The following is a 13,962-nucleotide window of genomic DNA, read 5'->3' as shown; positions in this document are numbered from 1 at the left end:
ACACTTGGTTCGAATGCATGGAATTCATCTCAGATTCCATTGCTTCAAGCCACTTGGATGAATCGGCATCAGATAACGCTTCCTTGAAGGTCCATGGATCACATCCATGGTTAGGCTCATCATGGCCCTCTTCAAGAAGCTGACCATACCTCATAGGTGGTCTCGAGACTTTCTCGTATCTGCTAGGAGCTTGTATCTCCTCTCTTGGCTCTTCGGGTGTGGGTTCTATAATTGTGGGTGTCTCTCGAACTTCTTCGAGTTCTATCATCTCCCTTTTTCTATCCAATAGAAAACCCTTTTCCAAAAAGGTTGCATTCCTAGAAACAAACACCTTTGTTTCTTGGGGATGATAGAAATAATATCCAACTTAATTCCTTGGATATCCCACAAAGTAACATAAAATGGATCAACTATCCAATTTATCTCCCACTACTTGCTTCACATATACAGGGCTCCCCATATTCTAAGATAAGAATATTTGGGAGGCTTACCCATCCATATCTCATATGGTGTCTGCCTTTGAATGGACATTTAACGGAATATCTTTTAATTTTAAGTTATAGAGATCGTTTTCAAGTTCTCAAGTACCAATCAAACATTCATTCATGTAAATGTTGCAAATACCTTTGCAAAATAAACAAGAATATCCATCTTTATCACAATAGAAATGGAAATAATGTTTTTCATCAAAAAGGTACAAACAAAACATCTCTTAATTAACTTAAAACTATTGTTCAACAATAAGTAAACATCTCTTAAGGTCTTGGCAGCAACTCTTGCTCCATTGCCCATCCTCAAGAAGGTCACACCTCCCTAAGCTTCCTACTTCTTCCCATCACCTGTAACACATTACAGAGATGTGATCAACATTTGGTATCCAATACCCAAGAAGTAGAGTTAATTGAAATGTTTACTTCAATTTAGAACATACCATTTCCAGAACTTTTTTGGGCAAGATATTCTTTGCAATTACGCCTCCAATGTCCAGGCTTCTTGCAGTGATGACATACATCATCAGTCTTGTCAGCCTTAACTGGTCTGGCTGCCTCAACGGGATTCGGAGATTGCCTCAACGAGGGCACGTTCTTCTTGGGATGTTGGAAAGAACGCTTCTTTACATTCCCATGTGGATCAATCTTCGTACCAGATGAAGAACCCACATAAAGGACCAACTTCTCTTTCTTGATGGTGGATTCAAACGTAACAAGCATGTTCACCGACTCCTCAAGGGTCGGTTCCATTTTGTTCATGTTGAAGTTCACCAAAAAAGGATCAAATGAGCTAGGCAGCGATAACAGCAACACGTCGGTGGTCAACTCCGAAGGCAAGATCAGATCCATGCCAACGAGCTTGTCCACGAGCCCGATCACCTTTAGGCCATGCTCATGGACCGAGGCCCCATCTCGCATGCGCAAAGTGATCAGCTCCTTGACGGTAGCATGCCTAAGAGGTCGAGTTTGCTCACCAAAGAGCTCTTTGAGGTGCTAATGAATGTCAGCAGCACTCTTTGCACCCTCAAAACGCCTCTGCAGCTCATCATTCATAGAAGTCAGCATATAACACCTGGCTATCAAGTCATGGTCACACCATTCCTTGTAAGCCTGCAATTCCTCAGGATTGCAGTCAGTCGGAGCCTCAACAGGGGGCGACTCAGTCAGTGTATATGCTACCCTTTCCGAATTCAAGACTATTTTTAGGTTTCTTAGCCAAGTGAGGTAATTAGGTCCAGTTAATATGTGTTTGTCGAGTATTACAGATATCGATTGCGAATCGAAGACATTGTCAAATTTGTACTGAAAAGTAAAACAGATAAATGTTGATGACTATTTAAAATATTTGGTAAGATATAAAGTATGGACTTTAACTTTATAAATATTTACTCCCACTGTTTTGACATCTTTCACTACCCTCTAGTGAAAACGGGAAACTCCTTTCCTCAGTAGGTACGTAAGGTCCAATTAGCGAATTATGATCCCGAATAATATCAGCCAATCACAATTCCTAAAAGGTAGTTTCCAATTGCATCACAATGCAACCCTCTACGTAAACTTTTGTCTCACGTTTGATTAGGACCCAATAATATGACGTCGTTCATCTTCACGTGTCAAGCCTTACCCATCGATGTTGAACCTTAATGGACGGTCGCCATGAGTTCCCCCAATAATATGAGCCGAAATCATGGGAGTTCCACGTAGTTCACATCACTATGTCAATGGATGTCACAGCTTTCCGGCACCCAGGGCCCCCCCAATAATATGAGCCGAGCCCCGAGTACGGGTAGCGTTCATCATGCACCCATTGTCGATGGAAGACAAGGAAATTATAAACAAATTTATAATTCCCTTTTTCGGGCTTGATATTAATTTTGAATCTTATTCAAAATGAGGGTTTTTAATTTTGAAAGGTCTCATCATTAATTTTATTTTAAAAGCTCGCCATGTTTGATCGTATGTTTGCCGGATTCATGCAACTTTGTTATTATCATAATAATAACGCACATACTCATTATTTATAACATATCATGCATATATTATAAACAGTAAACAAACAAGGATGATCAATCGCCCCAATACTAACGGTCCGTGTGAGCTAAACACGGACCTAGGTCCAATCCTAGGGTAAATGCACGGGATGCAAATGCAACATTTACATAAGCTTCCAATATTTACATGTCTTCGATCTTCATAATCATCAAGGCCACCATCTTCCAATCTTGATCTTCCCCTATTCTAATATTTACAAATAAATATCCATGGCACATAGGGATACATCTCATGGGGTGGGAACGGGCCATAAACCAAGCCCACTTGATAAATTGATAATTATTACAATCATTCAACACAAATATCCTAGCATACACCTAGCAAATTGGGCTTGGGCTTTTGATCATCCTTCATGCATAATATCACATATCATACACCATCAATTAATTATCACAATAATTAATTGATCCAATATTATATATCTTGATCCAATCACTAACCGCCACGATTATAAACTAAATTAACAAAGTATACAAACACCTTTGTCTACTTTCCAATTAATTTATTTATAACCGAATTTCTTATAAATCACAATTTACTATAAATAATTAAAGTCCAACTTCAATTATTTATTTTATGAGGAAAAATTTGCAACTTTTGTAATTTTAAACTTAAGGGCCCAAAAACTTATTTTTCACCAAAAACATTTTTAGCCCATTTAAAATTCACAAACATGTTAGCCATCCAATGGCCCAACAACTCAAGGCCCATGACACTTTGATATTTCAAAACACCTTTTGAAAACCCTAGCCGTCATCGCCGTCGCCGGAGCTCCGTCGCCGGATTCCGGTGAACAAAAAAAATATTTTTTTTTTTTTTAAATTTTTCGAAGGGGCTGTTCGGGCAGCCCTAGCTGCCCGAAACGGGCAGCCCCTCGGGCAGCCCGAGCTGCCCGACATGGGCAGCAACATGCTGCCCGAAATTTCCCCAATAATCGGCCTTCATTTTGTTGCAAAAAATACACTCATGCGGTTAGAAATTGATCTCAACATAATATCTTGTATTTGCTACACAAAAACGTAACCATAGCTCGGATACCACTTGAAAGGTGATCGGTTACGGTGGCCGGAAGCGCAACGGAAGTTTTAAAAATCAAGTTTATAATCAAAAATTTCGGCCACCTAGAAATCTTGTGCAACAAATACAATAAAACACAAAAATGACATTCATAGGATGTTTAGAAAGTTTACCTATCAACTTTAAAAAGTTGATTGTGGCTCCAACTTTGTTGTTAAACAACAAAGCTCTTGAATGGATGAAGATCTTCAAGCCTCCTCCTTACTCCAAAATTAAGCCCACCACCAACTAGGTAAATCCCCTCAAATATTGCACTAGAAATATTTGAGGATTTATCAAAGAGAAGTGAGTATTCTCCAACAATTGAAGAACACAAAATGGAATAAAAATTGGAGAGAAATGGGAGAGGGAGATTTCGGCCATATGCATGTGGAGGGGGGGAGGAGAATGAGTTAATTTCCTTGCCTTGGTTGTGAGAAAAGCAAAAAACAAAAGGTGCATGCCTTGCATTATTTTAATAAAAAGTAATCTCCAACCCTTCACCTCCCATGCATGCATATAATATAGTTTTTAATCAAATTAAAAACTTTGGACTAAATTTAATTATCTCAAACACATTTGAGACTAATTAAACATTACTTGAATTTACTCAAGTCCCACTAGTTTAAATAATTATTTTAATTGAGCTCTACAAGACTCAATATTATTTAATTAATCCAACACTTGAATTAATTTAATTATTTGGACTCTACTAGGTCCACTAGTGTCTAATTAATTCAACACTTGAATTAATTTGATTTAGTCCATAATAATGTTTATGAAAATCACAATTTTCAATTACATTATTCTCTTGGCCAAATTTTAATTTAGGAACACTTCCATAAATCAAAATTTACATTTCTCTCATAGAAGTCATACTTCTATTTTTCTTTACTCTTATAAACTCATTTATAAGTCGTTCAACACATTGAACTATTTTCTCCTTTATAGAAGTCATACTTCTAATTTTCCTTACGCTTATAAACTCTTTATAAGCCGTTCAACACATTGAACTATTTTTACTTCTCATCGGGATTTACAAAGCTAGTACTTGTGTGGCCCTCAATGGTTCATTGATACAACTAGCCGTGGGTTCACATCTCCATGTGATTCGGACTAAACATGTCCTTATTCGAGCATACCCCAATTGCTCCATTCTTACTTATCAACTCCTTGATAGTAAGAACGTCAGAACTCAAGTCTGATAGTACCCAACCAATCACGTTAAACGCCTAGCAGCATCGCTTACGTGATTCCCTAGGTATCACATGATAGTGCCTGCAAGAACCATTCAATTATGGTTAGCGTACAGTACGGTCCCTTCAACTCATATATCCCGATCGATTCGACAACCATTGGTTTATCGAGAGTTGTCAATGAATCGATACTATGTGTCATGTCGTAGTTGCATCGATGGTGTAATCTATGAAACCCCTTTCATAATTACAACCATACTCTGGCCAGAGATTTCGATCTACATACACATGATAACACATAGGATATCCATACCCGAAGGTAAGCGGTGAATCCCCGACTACAATGCATCGACTCCTATGTGTTTCGACAGAACACCCAACCTTGCCACCTGATGACCCCATGAGAGTCGGTAAACAAGTCAAAGTGTAATTCTAGCACATAGAGTCTCAATGTTGTCCCGGGTCATAAGGACTAATTCTGTACAACCATAAACCAGGACTTTTCCACTCGATAAGTGAGAACCACTTGGAAAGTCCTTTTATGGAGGGTTGTTCAGTGCACTCTACAAGGAGCACCTATCTGCATGTTCGGACATCACAATGTCCCCTACCAATGAAACATGGTACTCACATCGCAGATACTAGTCTCTAACTCGAGCGGCCTATATCCTTCTTAGTGGCGGCTGAATCGACTAGGAACCGTTTAGAATATACAGTATTACAAATATGAGTTTCATGATACTCATCATATGAGCATCTCATATTCTTTCTACTATTTGTATATTCAAGGGCTTTATCTATGCAACTAGCATGGGTATACAGATAAAGATTTGCCAAAAGTAATAATTTCAAATATTATTAAAATAAAGATTGCTTATACATAGAGTTTCATTGTGAACACTCGGCCAACACTTGGCTCGACGGGCACCTACTCTAACAATTAAATCCGATCGCCAGTTACCGGTCCGGTCGCCAGTTACCGGTCAGCTCAGTTCAGTTCAGTTCAGTTCAGGGACCACTTGCGTAGACCATAATCTCAACAGAAAATTATTACATGCTTTTTTCAGTACAAGGCTCCAAGGAGCAAACATTTTCACTATGATTTTCAGTTCAGTTATGCACGTATTATAATTTCTCATGACAAGTTATTTTCACTTTAGGCCTCATGACATGATATTTTTATCACATACAAATTTTATTATATTATTTACTCGTTATTTACGATATATACATGCCGAGTCTTTTGACTCACTAGACTTCATTGTTGTAGGGACTAATGATGTCGAGACCGAGGGTGGGGACCAGTGAGTTAGCTTGGGTCGGCAGTAGTGGAACCCGAGAACCTCATTTTTTTCAACATTTATTATTTTATGATCATATATTTTTATCTGTCGTTGAATTAATTTTTTACGGTTATTTTGAAAACATTAAATAATTCCGCTGCCATTTTGAACCTTTAACTTTATTTATCAATTTAATTATGAATGAGGCCTTTTATTTATTTAAAGAGAAAATTTTCAAATTTTTCCGCAAATTTTCAAACACGAATTTTCGGGCCATTATATAAAATTTATGATTTTAAGTTAAAGATTTTACGAAATTTTTTTTCATGCTTTTTGAGAGATTTTGAGAGGTTTAGTATGGGCTATACTCTTCAAGTATTTATTGTTTTTTTTGTTGGTAAAACGATTTACGATTTTATGTTTGTCTTTTCCCTTTTGATTTTATAGTACTAGTTGGATGTTTTATTTTAAAAATGATGACACGATATTTTAAAGTATTTATATATAAGTATATTTTTAATTATGAAGATAAAGGTGAGAAAAAAAATAATTCTAGTACTTTTTAAGAAAACGAATAAGCAGACGTTTCAGTTTGTATCAGAGCAAAGGTCCTGTAAAAGGTTGTGCCACCATCAGTGCCGGGAAGCTCGGTCGTCAAGCCTCAATTTGTAAGTTTACATGCTTTATATGATTTATATGATGTTACCTGCATAATTAAATAAATTATATGTTTATGTAACATGTTTAACAGCTTCATGATAAAATATGATTTATATGCTCTGGAATTTTATACGTGATACGATATGAAATAACAAATTATTTGATTTTAACGCATGTTGGCTTTGTGGTGGAATTGGACTATATCGATTTTTGGGTTTTAGTATTGACGTTATACTTTTTGGATCATAAGTTAATCATGAATATTATGAATGATTTTGGGATACGTAGATTTTTCTAAGAAAATACTGATGATACATGGTTACTAATTGAATTAATTTTTGGGTTTTACTCATAAGAAATAATGATTCGAGGATTTGCAAGGCTTGAGAATAAGAAAATGTATTAATTTGGATTTTAAGTTTAATGAAAAGGTAATACTGGTTATGGGAAACCCGTAGAAAAGAATTAAGAATGTCAAGAACTTATGGGTTAATAGTAGGATTTTCGAAATTAAGAATCAATTAAGATAATTTTTGAGGAAATTAAGAATTGATTTTGCAATGGTTAAGGAATGGGAACTAGTTTAACAATAAGCGAAAATTGAATGGGTTGAATGATAAGATTTTTCGATGATTTAGACTTTTAAGAATATTTGGAACCTTGGGATATCTTGGTTTTAGTATTATAAGAAATTTTAATCAAGGGTTTTTAAGAATGAATCAATATTGGGCTTGAAAAATCTAAACGTTAGCGAATGCGTTTGGGATTTTAAGATTGAAATTTGAAAAGTTGATGAAAATTTTGGGTATAAAATAAGAAAAATAATATACAATAAGTATGGTCATCCATATTTTAATATTGAGAATCGTAAGAAAGTTGAAATTCGAGGTTTTAACAGTAATAGCACTAAGTCATTTGGTCTTTTTAAGTTGCGATTTGAAAATAAGGATTTAGAAGATAAAATTAATTGGGATCAAAGAGACGTAAGGACATGCTAGAACTTAAGTTTTAGCAGAGTAGCACAGCGGAAGCATGGATTTTTGGGATACAAGAGCTAAGTACAAACTTTAGGTTATTAAGGATAAGCGAATTTCGAGGACGAAATTCAATTTAAAGGGTGAAGATTGTAACGCCCCGAAAATTTAAAGGTCCACGCAAACCACATGCATGCAATTATTAAATTCTTTTGTATTTTAATTAAATGTTTTAATTGCATGAAGTAATTATGTTGTGCATATTTACATGTTTAAAATATATTTTCTACATTGTTGTATAAAAATGTATTTTTAAAGGTTATTCGAGTTGCGATCGAAGAACGGAGACCGAGGACTGAAAAACGTAAAATATTTTATTAAATAATTTTTTTAATTATTTAAAATATGATTGTGGTTTTTTCTTATTTTTAAAAAATATGGGGTTTTGAGATGATTTAATACGCCGGGACGTAAATTTTATCGGTGTTGGTTTTTCAACAAAAATACGAACTTTTTTGCAACCCGGATATTTAATTCACAAACTATTTTTACCAAAACTATTTTAATATTCTAACTAAATCCTAATCAAGACTAATGGGCCTAAATTGTTGGCTTAATAGGCCTAAAGCCTTGTTGGTATTTAATTAGTATATATAATGTATTAAGTCTCCTAAAACCCTACAATTCTACACAAGACACACGGACACTTTCTGAAAACTCCACCTAGACTACACGGCACACACATGCTTAGTAATTGAAGAAATTTTCGAGTATTTGCCAAGGAAGATTCAAGCCAAGGTTTTTGCTCCGTTCTTCGACGTTGTCAACGAATAATCGGGCGTTAATTACGCAAAGGCACGCCTATTCTTTCCTTCAAACCATCATCACATCATAGTATTGTTTTCATGAAAGAAAAGTTTACAAAACAAATAACACTTTCTGTATTTTCGTTTTTGCATGTATCATGAACTTTTCAAGTATGAATTTCAATCCAAATTGTGTTGTTATTTGTGTTAGAGGGGCTGCCATGATCAGGACATGTTTAGACATTGTTTTACATGAGGTTAGGGTCCTAAGATAAGCCACAAACATGCACAAACCAAACACACTCAAAGCTGAAGCAGGTTGCTGTCATGGGGAAGCATGGGGTTTGGTTTTTTCGTTACAGGGGCTAGGGCTTGGTTGGCTCGTTCTAGGGGCTATCCAAGGTCGTGAGTGAGTCAGGGAGAGAGTCCTAGCCATGCTAGGACTCGCTCTCAAGGGCTGGGAAGGAGTCATAGCAAGCTAGGACTCCACCCGAGAATCAAGGGAAAAGCGTGCAGGGTTCTGGTCTTGTGCAGGCTTATGGGCGCGGTCCAGGGGGGCCTGGGATGGGTTAGGACGAGTCCTTAGGGCCCTTAGGGGATGCACAACAGGTTGGTTTGGTGGCTGGATTCGTTGATAGGGGCAGGGAGGCTTGATCAAGAATCCTTGTCCTCGGCCAGCTCATGGTAGAGGAGTAGGGTGTTCGTTTTTGTGGTTTGAAGCGTTTTCCTTGGGATCTTATAGGCCCAGTAGGATACTTTAGGATGTTGGTTAAGTTTTGAATCGACATGGTTTGGGGATAACTCGTGAAAATCGAAAGTTGGCTCGGGGTCGAAGATTTTGTGTCAATTTAGGGTTTTTAACTCATTAAAATTGAATAATGGCTCACGGGGGTCGAGTCGTGGTTCATAAGGGATAAAAAATATAAAAAAACTAAATTTAGAATTTAGAAATTTTATATTAAAGTTTGGGATTTTTCGGAATTAAAACGCTTTCAGAAACGTCCAATTATGAATTTGTTAAAAAGCCTCGTTTTTAAGCTAAATAAAATTATGGGAATTTTAATTTAGGCTCAAATAATTATTTGGGACATGTTAGATTCAAGAAAATCAAGAAAACGTCAAAAACGTAAAAACGTCTCGTCCAGGAGTAAAATTGTCTTTTTACACCGGAAAATTGGTAAACGTCATGGCAGTGTCCTGAATGCTGTTTTATATGCTAATATGATTATTTTCAAGGATTATGGATGTTTATATGTTCATATGTCAATTTTAAAATTTATGGATTTTTAAGATGTTAATATGTTTAATGTTTAATGATTTAATATGCTAAAACGTTATTTTAAATGTCTATGATTTTTTATGATTTAATTATGGGTATTTAAAAGACATGTTGCATGCTTGATTTCAAAATAAAAATGATATTATATGTGTAATGCCCAGATTCGACGACTGTCGTCACTGTATCAAAACGGGTCTTTCCAGCGTGCTTATGTCCTCACTCACACGCACCCTAAGAAAGTTCGCAGGAGGTCACCCATCCCAAAATTTCTCCAAGTCAAAGACGCTTAACTTTGGAGTTCTTATGTGATGAGCTACCGAAAAGAAGATGCACATTCTTTATATGAGTAGTACAAATCAAATCTTTTAAGCCCTCTTCAATGTACAATCCATTACATTGAACAAGCTCTGAATCCCTCTCATTCGGGTGTGAGATCGGTTCATTCATGTTCCCGCCACCTAGAAGCCTGCCAGGAGCCTCTCATTGTCCGTGCAACCTCATGGCATCGGCGATCACGCCCCGTCTCTTCGGCCCCGGGTCTCACATGCCCACCAGCTTCCGCTTGGTTCGTCCTTGAACCACACCGTACTAGGAGAGGTCGGCTCTGATACCAACTATAACGCCCTAGATTCGACGACTGTCCTCACTGTATCAATACGGGTCTTTCCAGTGTGCTTATGTCCTCACTCACACGCACCCTATGAAAGTTCCCAGGTTGTCACCCATCCCAAAATTTCTCCAAGTCAAGCACGCTTAACTTTGGAGTTCTTATGTGATGAGCTACCGAAAAGAAGATGCACCTTCTTTATATGAGTAGTACAAATCAAATCTTTTAAGCCCTCTTCAACTGTACAGTCCATTACATTGAACAGTCTCGGAATCCCTCTCATTCTGGTGTGGGATCGGTTCATTCATGTTCCCTCCACCTAGAAGCCTGCCAGGAGCCGCTCATTGTCCGTGCAACCTCATGGCACCGGCGACCACCCCCCGCCCTCTTCGGCCTCGGGTCTCACAATCTGCATGTTTTTATTAAGTGATGATAACATGTTGAAGGATGTGAAGGGATTGTGACTAACACGATGATATGTTAGAGATATCGTGAGGGTTATGGTCTCATTGGGAGCCCGACGATTGTATTTCCTTGGATACGGATATGTATATGTATATGATGATATGTTAATACGTAAGGCCAGTGCCCAGTTGACCGGTGAGAGTGTTGCTGGTGTCCCCCGCCGCCCAGTACTGTGGATACATGTAGATGGATCCATCGCCCAACACGTATATGAAAGTCACAATCAATGATCTGAATTCAACAATCATGAACATGGACATGAATATGAACATGAATATGGATACGAATATGAATATGAATATGATTATGGTGTGATATGTTTATGTTTTGAAAATTTTTAAGTTTAAAGTTTATGCTTTATTAAGAAAATGATATTTTAAGTACAAGTATTTTTCACTGTTATATGTTAACTGTATTACGTACTACTCGTTATCAAAGATAGGACGTGTTGAGTCTTTAGACTCACTAGGTATGTTGATGCAGGTGATATAAATAACTATGATATTGGAGGTCTTGACGAGTGACTTGCTGGACTGTCGGTGCACATAACCCGAGGACCAGCGCTTCTATTTCCGCATTTAAAGTTTATGATTTAAAGTTAAAGATTTTTACGACATTTTATTTCATGCTTTTTGAGAGATTTTGAGAGGTTAGTATGGGCTATACTTTTCAAGTATTTTTTGTTTTTTTGGTTGGTAAAACGATTTACAATTTCATGTTTGACTTTTCGCTTTGGATTTTCAAGTACTAGTTGGATGTTTTATTTTAAAAATGGTGACAAGATATTTTAAAGTATTTATATATAAGTACATTTTTAATTATGAAGATTAAGGAGAGAAAAAAATAAAAAATTTCAAGTACTTTTTAAGAAAACGAATAATCAGACGTTTCAGATTACATGCACTATTATTTCATTAGATCACATAGGATATCCACACCTGTAGGTGAGTGGTGAATCCCCGAATACAATGCATTGGATCCTATATGTGTCGCAACTGTACCCAACCCCACCACCTGATGAATCTCCTGGAGCAGGTAAACAAGTCAAAGCACAACCCTAACATATAGAGCCTCAGTGTTGTCTCGGGTCGTAAGGGCTAATGGTATACAATCATAAATACAGACTTATCCTCTCGATGAATGATAACCACTTGGAAAGTCCGAAGGAGGGTTGTTCGGTATAATCATCATATGACTACCTATCTGCACGTTTCGACATCTATATGTCCTTACCAAGAAACGCGGTGCACAACATTTGTAGAGGCCCGAAATTCGTACTTGAAAATTTACGGAAAAATTTGAAATTTTCTTTTTAAAGGTAAATAAATTGCCTCGAATGGAGGCCAAAAACATGAAACGCTCTTTCGAGAGTCATTTTGGCACATTGCACCGTAAATTCTCGTACGACCCCTAAACTTAACCGAATCACGAACGGCCAAGAACATGACCTTCCTAACTTGATTAGGTATTGTCCAGTCTAAGGGCATGGGCTAAAAGCCAACCAAGAACTCGAAACACACCTCTGAACCGCAGGTACAGTTGTTGTCAAAATACAACAGCTGTTGGTGCGTTTCCTTGCTTCGTTTCCGAGACTATTTGCCATTGGGGCTTGAACCACCGACCAGAGCCTCTTACCAACATCCTAAGGTGTGGCTTGAACCATGGCTAAGGGCCCTAGGCCAGCCATAATCCAAGAAACAACCGAAACCAGCCACACGTTCCACCCGAGAACCAAATCTGCGCGTGCGGGGTGTCTTGCTTGTTTGCCGTCAGACGCCGAATCCAATGGCTATGATGTTAACCATGGTGCATGCTAGACATGCTAAGTGTTGCTTGAGTCATGGCTAAGGGCTAAAAGCCAACCACAACCCGCTTGGCACCATAAATTCGAAACACAACACACACAAGAACAACCAGAATTTTCAAAACCGAAGGGGTTGTTCTTATATTGTTTGAAAAGCGATGCAACCATGGACCAAGCCTTGAAAGGCCAACTTGGTCTTGTCTTAGAAATTAAAAGGAGATGTTATAACCATGGCTATAGCCCCTAGGGCATCCAAGATCAGAAACATCCAACTTGACAGCAAAACAAAGAAATCGAGACTCCATATGACACTAGGGATGAGTTGCTGCAATTTTCCTCTTCTTGCGTGCATGGGGCTTGAACTAATGGACCAACATAATCCTAACACACCATAGTACGTTTCTAGGTGCAGCCTTGGGAGCCTAGGGTCGAGCCAACCACCTGAAATCATCAAAACAGCCGAAACCGTGAAGAGCACAAGGAAGACAAGAAAAATCTGTACATGTTTCAAAAAATTATCTTGAACAATTTCGGTTTTTGCTTCATAATATCATGATCATGAAATGTTTAAAAATCATATTATGACTTGATTGAAGAGTGAAAGAAAATATAAACATGCCTTGGTTTGTTTTGAAAGAAAAAAAAACCAAACGATGACGTGGCGCGGCGGAAACGGAGTGTTCTTATTTTCTCACTTTTCTCTCTTATTTTTCCCTAGCTCACTCTCGATTTTTACTCTGCATATGCTCTGAATTTCGGTGAAAGGGAGAGGGAAAATGGTTAGGAGAAATGAAGGAAAGTCTATTAATTAAATGGGAGAAAATGGCAAGATCAAATCTTGCTTTCTTTGAATTTGTGAGATAAGGAATAAGAATGATATCAAAAGATTTGAAGGATTATTAAGGGGTGAAATTGGTCGATTATTGTGTCTAGGAGAAAGGGCGAAAATATTGCTTAATTATTTAATTGTTGGTGATTTAAAGGTGGGGGAAATTATCTACCAAGAAAGATTATGGAAGTGAATCAAGGAATGAGTTGTGAAACTAATTTAAATCTTTTAAAAGAAGGGGGTGACTGAATTTATGCTTAAAAGATGGGGTGGAATATTTCTTAATTAATAAATATTGGGGAATTAAGAGGTGAGAGATTTATCTCCCAAAAATGGATAAGGAAAGAATCAAGTGAAGGGTTGCCAAATATTTTTAAATCAATTAAGGAGGGGGCCGAAATTTTGATAAAATAGGAGGACAGAATATTTCTTAAATCTTGTATTTTAATTCTGTAAAGTT

General features: G+C 37.3%; 1 pseudogene; it reads left to right on the top strand.

The window, feature by feature from the left end:
- The window catches only part of LOC140806722 (uncharacterized), a 22,029-nt pseudogene extending 8,315 nt beyond the window's left edge, over positions 1–13,714 (top strand).
- Positions 13,715–13,962: the final 248 nt, after the last annotated feature.

The sequence above is a fragment of the Primulina eburnea genome, chromosome 12 (assembly GCF_022965805.1).
Source record: "Primulina eburnea isolate SZY01 chromosome 12, ASM2296580v1, whole genome shotgun sequence".
NCBI lineage: Eukaryota > Viridiplantae > Streptophyta > Magnoliopsida > Lamiales > Gesneriaceae > Primulina > Primulina eburnea.
Note: the sequence above shows the minus strand (reverse complement) of the source record. Positions and strands in the feature narration are given on the sequence as shown.